General features: G+C 43.4%; 1 long non-coding RNA gene across 1 annotated transcript in view; it reads left to right on the forward strand.

Moving 5' to 3' along the window:
- The first annotated feature begins 1,436 nt into the window (after positions 1–1,436).
- Positions 1,437–12,454, forward strand: part of LOC122684445 — a 41,934-nt gene continuing 30,916 nt past the window's right edge. The window contains exons 1-3 of the long non-coding RNA XR_006338041.1: positions 1,437–1,766; positions 3,897–3,973; positions 4,714–4,825. This is a non-coding gene — a long non-coding RNA (uncharacterized LOC122684445). The remainder of the gene's footprint in view (positions 1,767–3,896; positions 3,974–4,713; positions 4,826–12,454) is intronic.

Consider the following 12,454-nt stretch of genomic DNA (forward strand, 5'->3'; position numbering starts at 1 on the left):
CTCTTCCGTGAGGGCTCTGTATTTTGTATGCTGAAATACAAGAATTTGGAACACCGGTCACTGAGGTATGCCTCCTCGTCATATGAAAATGCCTATTGCTCTAATTATCACATCTGAGACTTTTCCAAGTGGTAGGCTGTGAGCTTTTGCAAGTCATTGCAGGGAAGATGTTTTCTGAGCGGGCTCCCAGGGAGTGCAGTCATTAGCTCCTGTACCACACAAGGGTCTTTTGAAGCTCTCCTGCAGGAAACCGGAGAGTGGTTCAATGAGCAAATGCAAATAGCATTTGCTGCCAAACTATAGGATTCCTCGGGGGGATCTTGGGTGATAACAAAACAACTTTGAACTTCAGCGAAGTACATTGCGGAAGAAAGGCTGTTTATCACCCCACACTTTGGCTTGCTACAGCAGGGGAGGGTTTTGACTTTCCTCTTTCCTCCCCGTTAAGAAAATAATTGAGGCTAATTTCATTCTTCCACATAAACTACAGGGCTGTTTAGTTCTCTGTTTGAGTTCTGGGATGAAGGTAGTGGGAGGAAGTTCTGAGGCAGTAAACAAGACATTTTCTGGCTCTTCTTGGTGGGGCACATCAACAAAGGGCTTCTGCGATGAAACTGGAGAGCCGAGGAGGAAGATACTAACAAGCTGTACCCTGAAACGGCAGTTCAGATGAGTTTCAGGCCATTATTTCCGGGTTTCATGTGCAAGAGATGGCCTCTGATATAAGCATTCTTCTGTTTTAAAATTTAGTTTATTTGGCTTTGCCAGGTCTAAACTGCGGCACGAAGAATCCTCATCGCACCAGGCAGGAGACCGTTCCCCAGCTAGGGGTGGAACCCGGGCCCCCTTCATAGGGGCCGCAGGGTCTTTGCCACTGAACCACCAGAGAAACCCTGTTTAGGAGCTCTCAACAGTGACGCCCGAACATCAGGGTGTTTTTATGAAGAGGAAGACATCGCAGCCTCGAAAGATAACATAGGCTTGATCAGAAATGCAAGTGATGTGCAACTTTGTCACTTCCAGTTCTCAGTCATGTCACACCTAGGAGGGAGCATGTCTTGAAATTCCAGGAACAGCCGCAGCAGCTCTTTATTTACCTGCTTCTCGGGGGCTGTTGTGCTGGCCCTCAGAACAGACACCCGGTCCACACCTTCAGGGCAGGAACTTCGAGGTGAGAACCAGATATCATCAGAAGCCAGTCCATTCACTGAATGTTCCCTGGAAGGACCGATGAGGAAGCTGAAGCTCCAATACTTTGTGCACCTGATGCAATGAGCCAACTCATTGGAAAAGACCCTCATGCTAGGAAGGATTGAGGGCAGGAGGAGAGGGGATGATAGAGGATGAGATGGCTGGATGGCATCATTGACTCGGTGGGCATGAGTTCGAGCAAACTTCGAGAGATGGTGAAAGCCAGAGGAGCCTGGTGTGCTGCAGTCCATGGGGTCAAAAAGAGTCAGACACAAGTGAGCAACTGAACAACAACAGAAATGCAGAACCTTGGTCCTTACCCCAGACGGAATGCTTCAGAATCTGCTTGTTAACACGAGTCTCTGTATCTGACGAGCACCGAGCTGACTTCCTCTACTTGCTGGGTACCAGCACAGCTACCTTTAGAGTTTCCAGAATATTTTCTAAAATATGTGTTTCCTCTGTGTGTATGTGCTACTGCTCCTTACAACCATTATAAATACGCGGTGAGAAACCGTGAAACCTTCCAGCACAATTCACCGAATCCCTCCGAGGAAGGTCTCCACCTATATATCGTAAGTATCAAGGACAAGTCTCATTAAACATTGGCATCTCTCATAACTGCCCTGAGGAAATTCACTTCTAATAGCCGCGGACGAGGTAACACAGATTGAGTATCTGTCTCTGCAAAGCAAGACTGACAGGAGTTTCTTAGTTCTTCTCACACACTGCTTTAGGGGGGTTGGCAGGGCTCGCAGGAGATGGGGAGACTCAGGAGAACGTCTCCTGACACCGTCTCTAGAGGCGATTGCATTTCTTATTTCTATCTTTTTTATTGCAGTATAATTGCTTTGCAAAGTTGTGTTAGCTTCGACGGTACAGTGAAGTGAATCTGCCATAAATATGCATGCACCCCCTCTTGGACCTGCCTTCCACGTCCCCTATCCCATCCCTCAAGGTCATCACAGCGCCCCGACCTGAGCTCCCTGTGCTGTATGTCAGCACCCCCCTGGTTGTCTCTTTCATACCTGGCAGCGTATATTTGTCAATATCACCCTCTGATTCGTCCCACCCTCTCCTTCCCCTGCCCCCACGTCCACACGCCAGTTCTCTATGTCTCTGTGTCTCTTCCTGCTCTGCAAATAGGTTCATCTGTACCATTTTTCTAGATTTCACATGTAGGCATTAACATATGGTATTTGCGTTCCTTTTTCTGACTTACTTACCTCTGTATTGGAGAAGGAAATGGCAACCCACCCCAGTATCCTTGCCTAGAGAATCCTGTGGATAGAGGAGCCTGGTGGGTCCATAGGGTCGCACAGAGTCGGACACAACTGAAGCGACTTAGCATGCATGCATGCATACCTCTGTATGACAGACTCTAGGACTTAGAGGCGATTTTTAATATCAACAGCAAATACTCTCCAAGTTACACTGATAACTCCCCAGTGAGGCACCCGGGGCTGATGAGCCTGACAGGGTTTTGCACAAGAACAATGTGGGTCATGTTTTCGGACCCTGTAGGAAAGTACCCACACTGTCTTTGCAGAAGGCACTGGAAAGCAGGTGCCTGGGCTCTGCTGAATCTGTGAGCATCCAAAGGTCCTTTAGTCATGTCACCTGAGCCCAGGATCCCTCTCCTGGATCTGTGCCTCCCAGCTGGCAAGACTCAGAGAAGCCAGGAAACCCCTGCCCTGGCTTGATCAGTCTCCTTCCAGAAGACAAACACCACTGCCAACTGGAAGCAAGATTCATTAACCTCAGACCACAACCAACGAGGCCACGGTGACCTTGCGGCCAAGGGAACGGAACGTCCTCTGTTTACCTAATATTCCCCATGGCTTCAAGCTAATAAGCCATTCTTTACGGTCGGTCCTAAACCTTCACCAATGTTATCCTGATTTATACCGTGGTTCCCCAGCTTCCCTTTGAGGTGACTGTACTTTGGTGCTGTGTGAAGTGATCCATATCTCTGCTGTTTCTAATCCATTTGCAAAACCATTTATGAGCTGATTGGGGAGGAAAGGTGGTCTGTAAATGCCTGGCAATTATAATGATTGTGATGTTCGTGAGTGATGAAAAATAAGTAGGCATCCCAGCCAGGCAAATGCTTTTGTTTATTTTCTCAAACACTCTCAGACCAACCGATATTTCAAAAGGAGAGCTCCCCCTAGAAAGCTTGATGTCCTGTTTGCCAGGACTAATCAACATAGGAAACACACATTGGTCTAAAAGGGATGACAGTTATGTATTGATGAGCTTTGTTCGCTCTAAATTAGTAGTTATTTTGGTGTCTTTGGATGTGAGGTTTGGAGTGTACGTCACTGTTTAATTGCTAAGTCCTGTCCGACTCTTTGTGACCCCCTGGACTGTGACCTGCCAGGCTTCCCTGTCCATGGGATTTCCCAGGCAAGAATACTGGAGTGGGTTGTCACTTCCTTCTCCAGGGGATCTTCCCAATGCAGATTCAGGGATCAAACCTGCATCTCCTGCATTGCAGGTGGATTCTTTACCACTAAGCCAGCAGGCATCCCTCCCTGAAGACAACACACTGTTCTATTTAGATGTCCTGGAATCAAAGACCGCTGAACACTTGGCTCTTAAAGTTACAGTATTCGTATAGAGAACAATTATAGTATTATAGGTGTCTGAAAGGATTTTTGCTTCATTTCTGAAATATCACTCTTCTGCTATTCACTTTGCAGCCATGGGTCAAGACAGGCTGGAGCAGAAGCCTTGAAAGCAGATAGGAAACCAGTGCAGTGGCCTTTTGTGATTGCCGGTAATTTCGCTAATTGTTAACTGCTTCTGAGGCCGAAGTCTTCCTCTCTGTCTGTCTTTCCTTCTTCCCTGTGCATCTCCAGAGTCCATTTACTCTATTGTTTCCCTTCAAACGCAGTCTCACTCTCTTTGTGGGGGCGGGGGCATCTCAGTGGAGATGGAGGGAGGAGAAATGCCCTGGAGTCCTGGGGTCGCGCTGCTGAAGTCTCATCGGAGTAATTCAGAGAGGGGTCTGAAAACAGCGAGCAACTTTTCAAAGCCACAAGAGTGTGGGAGGACAGTTTAGTTTTCTCTGCCTGCAGCCTGTAACATATGACTTTTATTCCTACAACCACTTAGCCAAAAATATGCCTTGTTCAAAGGAATGAGTTTTTTAAGTTATATTTTTACCAGAGAATTTTATATTTGTGTGTGAATATTTCTCAAAATTTATAACCTGCCATAAATATATATATATATATATATATTTTTTTTTTTTTTTTTGCCTGTATACATTAAACCAGATTGCATATCCTCCTCACTGTGGCTTCTGGGGAAACTCTTTTTATTTTTATTTTAAAAGATGTATTCCTAAGGCTCTAGAGTACACACACACACACACACACACATAACATATACACATACACTACATACTGATATTTCTTAAATATTTTAGCTATAAGGCAAAATTCAACATTTGAGATTTTCGTTGTTATAGTATTTCAAATTTCCACAGAGTGTGTCAAACTTCCTCTTTTCAAGGAAACTGAAGTAAAATACAGAAAGCTGACAGCCAGAGGGAATATTTCTCCCCAGCCTGCAGCCTGGTTGCACTTAAGGAGGTCCTCTCTTTCTTCCCGTCTTCAACAATAAGGTATTGCATATCTCTTTCCTTTCTGTTTCAACAATTAAACTTATGCACAGCAATGTCCGTATCTTTCGCTGGTCCATTGCCCCCCAGATTGACTAGCATAAACGCACACCTGCTCATGTTCTGATCTATCCTGTTCATTGCGTCTGCAGCACTGCTCAGAGCAGCCTCTCATTTCAGCAAGGAAAGACACACGGGTGAATCTCCATAGACTGTGAGGTGAGAGACACGCTCTATAAGCAGTGCAGGGAGGTCAGTGTTTACAGAACACCTCTCAGGCTCAGGAGAGTCATGCCATGAGATGTCAGTGAGCTATTGCAATTTTTCAATGTTATTTTTATTATTTAAAAAATTAGCGCAAGTTCACGGGGGAAAAAAATCAAATGGTACAAAAGATATACAGCAAAATCTTACCCTCCCTGTCACCGTCAGTTCTTTTCCCCAGAAGAGAGTTCTTATATTTTTTTAATGTGTCTTTCCAGTGCTAGTCCATGATTGGCAGGCATATGTAGGTATTACTGTTGAGTATGAGCGTATTTTCCCTTTTCTTAAAAAAAACATTTTGACCCTACTGCCCAGCATGTGGGATCTCAGTCCCCTGACCAGAGACCTAAGGACTTCCCAGGTGGCTTAGTGGGTAAAGAATCCGCCTGCAATGCAAGAAATGCAGGCAGCCGCTAGTTCGATCCCTGGGTCAGGAAGATCCCCTGGAGGAGGGCATGGCAACCCACTCCAGTATTCTTGCCTGGAGGATCCCATGAGCAGAGGAGCTTGGTGAGCTACAGTGCATAGTGTCTCAAAGAGTCGGACACGACTGAAGCGACTTAGCACAAACACACAGAAATGTGGACTGTACCTCCGGCATGTGAAGCACGGAGTCTTAACCACTGGACTGCCAGGGAAGTTCCCTCCCGTGTTTTAAACCTAAGGGTAGCACACAGTATACATTTTTCTGAGCATCACTTTGCTTACTCAATGATGTCTTGGGTGTTGCTTTATGTTCAAATATAGAACCACCTCGTCATTTCTGATGTCTATACCATCCTCGTGGTTTCCTTAACCAACTGCATCAGGTAGGGTTTGAAGAGAGGAGCAGGGCCATCGTAAGTGATCTAGAAGAATTGGACCTGGAGGTCAGTTAGGCAGCCTGTGAAGTCTGTGGACTCCACCAGTGGTACTGGATCTGAAGTCAGGGGGGTTGGCAAGACCAAGGTTCAAGAGTGCACCAAGAACAATCTGGAAGCCGTGAAGATAAAGTGAAGCCATGTCTTTCTCTCACCACCTCCGTTGCTCACCATTCAGGGGAACTGGAGCTAAGCTGGCGCCCCTTACCACAGAGCCAAGCTTGCCCTTGGCTGGGGTGCGCTGAACCTGCGGAGGGTAAAGCGGCGGATCTGCAGGGGCTGCGCTGGGCCTGCTGTGACTCCTGTGAGTGGCCCGCACCCGCACGTGGCATGCAGGCCACCCGCACGCAGCCGCCTGCACACGCCCAGAGCCGCTCTTCCGCTCTGCTCGCCCCGCACGTCTCTCTTGGTGAGCCCTGATCCAGAAGCTTTGCGAGGAAGGGACTGGGAAAATTCATTCCAGCTTATCCGGGCTCTGGTGTCAAAGGTCGACAGTAGCCCCACCCTGATGGAAACTGAGGTTGTTTTTCACCTGTGAGTTTGTAAGTGATGTTGTCATGAATAGCTCTACATGCTAAGTCACTTCAGTCATGCTGAATCTTTGCGACCCTATACACGGTAGCCCGCCAGGCTCCTCTGCCCATGGGATTCTCCAGGCAAGAATACTGGAGTGGGTTGCCATTCCCTTCTAAAGGGGATCTTGTATCTTTGTTCAGTCGCATAAGTACACCTAGAAAATTAATTTCTGAAAGTGGAATGGCTGGCCCAGAGGATGTGAGCACTTTTTAATTTTATTGCATACTGTTAAATTTCACTCCAAAGAGGTTGTACCAATTTATATTCCTGTCAATGAAGTATTCGAGTTCTGATTTCCCAATACCCTAGTCAGAGGAATGTATTATCCTACTTTTTGATCTTTTTCATTTCGATGGATTAAAAAAAAATTTCATTGTGATTTTATTTTTTTTTTTTTTTTTTCATTGTGATTTTAATTTGTACTTCTTTTTACTTGGTGTATAGTTGAGCATCTTTAAATAATACTAAATACATTTGTTTTTTCTCTCCTATTGACTACAGTTAGCCATTTTTCTATTGGGTTCATTTTCTCTTTTATAACACTGATTTATGAGAGCTCATTTTAGATATTTAAAAATGTCTTTATTGTTTATATGGCAAGCATGTTCTCCAATTTGCCTTTTGTATTTCCCATTTTGTTTATGCAAACATGTACTTTTATGATACTACACTTATCTGGCTGTAATTATGTGGAGTTTTGAGTTTCCTGCTCTTAGAATGCATTGTTATCTTTGTTTGTTTTTCACAAAAATTCTGAAAGATAGGTCTGAAAAAATATGACTCCTACTCTACCAATAATGAACCTGAGGCCGATAGAAGTTAAGTAAATGACATAAAGCCATATATTAATAGCAAGTCAGTGAATCCATCTGGGTCCCCAGGGGAAGCATGTACTGTGTTCAGTCGCTCAGTCATGTCTAACTCTTTTGTGTCGGGACTGTAGCCCCCTGGACTGTGTCCACCAGGCTCCTCTATCCATGGGCTTCTCCAGGCAAGAATACTAGAGTGGGTTGCTGTTTCCTTCTCCAGGGGATCTTCCTGACCCAGGGATCAAATGCGTGTCTCCTTGACAGGTGGATTCTTTACGGCTGAGTCACGTGGGAAGACTAAAGAAAGCATACAGCAGAGTCACATTTGGTATTTGAGGGATACTTAATAAAGGGATTATTTTCAAAGGTATAAAGAAAGTTTTGTGCCAACAAGATCACAAGGAGTAGTGTAGTTCAGCAAGACCATAACAGTGGATAGAACCACGATTGCTTTAGGACAGAAAAACGAAGAGAGGAAGTGGGTGCTGGAACCTGGGGGGATGGAGATGTTGAGGGGACGTGGGCCATCAAGAGGAGATGCCCTCTTCAGTAAAAGGATGCAGCTAGACCACGGGCAGCCTCACCACTCTGTGAGGATCTGGAGGGATGAATAATACCTTTACCGTTTTTTCATGCCTCCCACAGACCCCCTAGCTGATAACACTCAACGAAAGCTAAGGGCACAGATGCTATTAATATCTGGGATTCAGTTAAAAAGATAATATTTTAACTTATCCTTATGACTTCTAAGGAAATAAAGATGACCTGACCCTTCAGGGTTGTGATGGAGGAAGAGGTGATCAATGAAATTCATTGGGCAAACATAAATATCTCTATTAGGTGCCATCATATGTAAAGAAGAAACCAAGAGCTCAACTAAAGGTAAAATCAATTGCCTGTTGGATCACTAGATGCAAAGGCATTCATATATTCAAGTCAGTGAGATGTACAATTTTTAATGACAGTCACTAGAATTGTGACATATTCACTAGAATTGTGATATATTCTTCCTACCCAAATCATTTCATTGGAGAGAAAGTTGCTTATTATTAACTTCCATTATATAAGAGGGACATAGAAAACTGGTTATTCAAAAGTAAGTTCTGAAGCTTATTCCAAGTTAACAAAAATGAAGATGCAAAAATCAGGTGCTAGGGTATGAGCATGACCTAGGCGGAAAAGGAGGCTGAATGAGATAATCCAGCCATACCAAATGAACTTCAGTTTCTGAAAATGTCACTTCTCTCTAGCTCTGGGACTTGGTTCTTGGATAAATCTGTGCAAGGAGAATCAAAAAGCAGGAAGACATTTTAGGATACTGTTGAATTTGTCCAATGAAAGATGAAATCCTGAACCAGAAGCAAAAGAAACAAAATGAGGTAGATTTCAGGGTCATTAGAAAGAAATAGTGTCCAGGACTTCAAAACTAAGGGGAGATTTAAAAGGAAGAGTGATTTTATCTGAAATTTTAGACTTTCATGTTGGTGAAAAACAGCCCAATGAACTGTTTTCAGGCATCCTGAGAGTGTCCGAAGGAGCTGAAGGGAAGAAAGATGAGTTTAGCTTATAGACTCTTAAGCTGAGATAGCGGTGGACTGCTCTGGTAGAAGTAGCCTTCAGGCAGATGGAAATCTAAAGCTGGGACTTTGGTTATGAAAGATATAGATATATGAAGACACGTTCTCTCCATAGAACTGACAGTTATAATTCTGATAGTGAGATAAGTGAGACCTGATATTACAGAGGGAAGGGAAGGGCTGAGGATGGAAACTCAAGGAAAGTCACTCACTGGAAAAACCTGTCAATATACCTCCCTAAGTGGTTGGTACTAAGCCAAACTTTAGAAAAATTTACATTTGTAAATGGAGCATAAAGAAGAGGATCCAGCAGACACATTAGAGAAAAAATAGAGATACAATGTGATATCACTGAAACAGGGGGACTGTTGTATCTGAAGATGTTCATCAATTTCATATAAGTTATCAAATCTGTGAACATAGAGATGTTCTTAATATCCCTTTATTATCCTGTTTAATAAAAAGCAGAGACATCATTTTGCCAACAAAGGTCTGTATAATAAAAGCTATGGTATTTTCAGTAGTCATGTGTGGATGTGAGAGTTAGACCTTAAAGAAGGCTGAGCACTGAAGAACTGATGCTTTTGAGCTATGGTGCTGTAGAAGACTTTTGAGAGTCCCTTGGAGTGCAAGGAGATCTAATCAGTCTATCCTAAAGGAAATCAGTCTTGAAATATTCATTGGAAGGACTGATGCTAAAGCTGAAGTTCCAGTACTTTGGCATCTGATGTGAAGAGCCAACTTATTGGAAAAGACCCTGGTGCTGGGAAAGATTGAGGGCAGGAGGAGAAGGGACGAAGAGGATGGGATGGTTGGATGGCATCACCGACTCGGTGGACATGAGTTTCTCAAAGCACTGTCCCACTAGCACCATGGCAAGATCTAGGGTGCTCCCTGGGTGCCAGGCACTTCACGCTTGCCCCATTCAGATCTCATCTCATCTCGTTACAGTAAGTATAGTCATCTTTACCCTAAATAAAGGAGCTTGCCCAAGGACTAGGAATTGAATCCATGTTCTACTTTCTCTGGAGCATCAGATTCTTTTGTCTGTTTGCTTTCCTGTAGAGTAGGTGTAATAACTACGCTCCCATTTTGCAAAGTGCATGGCCAGACATTTTACCTCTGAACCCCATCTCTTGCTTCTTTTCAAAGTATCTCAATCCCTTATATTCCTTGATCTTCATAACAAACAGCATTGAACCTCCCTTGGTCATCACATCCCCTCAAGCATCTGTTCTTTCTCTCCACAACCAAAAGTGTCAAAAGAGCTGTTATGCTTTCTGTTTCCACTTCTTTCCTAATCTCTATCTTAGCCAGAGACTTCGCTTTGCTTTCACCAAATTATTTGCCACCAATGACCTTTTCTTTTTTATTTTTTTAATTTCAATGGTCGATCTTCAGCTCAATGGTCGATCTTCACTGTTCTTCTTGTTCGACTTCCCAGAAACCTTAAACACAATGGAGCTTTCTTTCCTAATCAATACCCTCCTTTTCCTTGATGCCGTGGCACAGCTGTTGCCTTTGGCTCTCCTATCTGGTTTCTCCCCTCTGACCATCTCAGGAGGGTAGTCAGGTCCTCATGTCTTTCCTGTTTATACCTGTTGGCTGGGTGACCTCATCAGCTCTTATGGTGCCAGTCACCATCAATGCCCAGTAATCAGGAGCCCACACACCTAACCTGCAATGCTTTTCTGAGCTTCCAGAAAAGAAGAGACCAGCAGACTGCAAGCTGCCAATGTCTTCTTGAATGCCTCCTCTGGACAAAGTGGAATCCATCGCTTCTCCCTAAGATCATTTCTCCCTTGATGTCTTTTGTATACATTTATAATGAGCATGGGAGAGAGTGACTTACATCTCTGTTTTATTGTGTTTTTTTTTTTTCTGAAGGATAATATCAACTTTAAGATTTTAATCTGGCAATCATAATTTATTAATCAGCAAGTTGATGAAGTAACAAAAATATTTATTGAGCTGGAACCTCATTCTTCTGGTGACTACTTCATGGTTAATAATAATAATAATTAACATGCTACTTGACATTCTAAAAACTTTCTAGGATCTGAACTTTCCTTATAATCACATCTGATCAGAAAACCCAGGGCAAACTTGTTCTGAAGACATCTCAGGATTACTTTAGATTTGGAAAACACAAGCTGCCTAGAGTTGCTGGCAATGGCTTTCTATCATATTCATAAAGGAATTTCTACTTGATGGTGTGTGTGTGCTAAGTCGCTTCAGGCGTGTCCGACTCTGTGCAACCCTATAGGCTGCCAGGTTTCTCTGTCCATGGGATTCTCCAAGCAAGAGTATGGAATGGATTGGCATGCCCTCCTCCAGGGAATCTTCCTGACCCAGGGATCGAATCTGTCTCTTATGTATACCTGCACTGGCATATGTATACTTGAGGGCAACACCCTTAAAACACGTTCTGTAATTTAGAGAGTTGAGTGTGAGAAGGGATAAATGTTGAAATGAATCTCTCAGAACTTCATCTTTCTTTTCTACATGAGTAGATTTTTAATATAATTGTTCTTTTTTGTAGAGAGATTGATCATTTCCAAATTTTTATGTATTCAAACCTCTTAGGCTCTGATATCTGATGGTAACTGTGTTGGTAAGTGGGCATAACTTATCAACTTTAATTTAAAGTTAATAAGATGCTTTGCATTGTTATGCCCGATGTCCGAATCCCTGAGCGGGAAGAGAGAAGGCCTCCAAGACAATGCAACTCGCAGGAAGGGAAGTTTATTACTGACTCGAGCCAGGACTCTCCGCCCGCAACCAACGCAGTGGTGCAGGTCAGAGAGCCCCGAGCCCAAGCTGTTACACAAATTTATAGGGTGAGAAGCGGATTGGTTACACGTTTGCAAAGCAATTTCATTGGTCAATACTTTCACATGGGCGGGACTTTCCTGGGGGTTTCCGCCCTGTTCCTAATTTCCTAATTGGCAAACAGGGGTCAGTGTTAAGTGAAAGCTAATTGGTCCTAATTGGAAAACAGTGGTACCAAGTAGGAAGGTCTACTCCTAATCTAAGCTGTGTTACTTCTGCTCGCCTCACAGCATGACAATGGCTCTGGATATAATTGGAGGGGGCAGATTCTCTAGGCTGAGTATACTTAGAAATATCCCGTGTTAGAAAATACATCTGAAATGTTTTCAGTGAAAGCTTGTTTTCTTTTCTCATTTAAAAAATGAACACTGTAGGACAACGTACATTTACTCAATGCATCTACCTACTAGAGTGGTTGATTATATTGATTTTTTTTCCCTACAAATTTCAATCAAAATCATATGTATTTTAAAAGTAGTGCTTCATAGTTCTGGCAGTGTTCTTAGAATCCAAAATCTTCCTTTTATCTCCTTGACATGTGTCAGCTACAGCTATATTAAAACTCTACATTTTAATCTTTCCAAATTCAATTCTCTTGACGAATTCCTTCTTCCTTCATGCCTGGAGTTCTGACTTCAAAAGAAGCTTTTCATACCCAAGAGAGATAAATGCCAGGAGAATTGGAGTGAGGACTGGGTCAAATAACATTGGAAC

Source organism: Cervus elaphus, chromosome 26 (genome assembly GCF_910594005.1).
Source record: "Cervus elaphus chromosome 26, mCerEla1.1, whole genome shotgun sequence".
Lineage (NCBI taxonomy): Eukaryota > Metazoa > Chordata > Mammalia > Artiodactyla > Cervidae > Cervus > Cervus elaphus.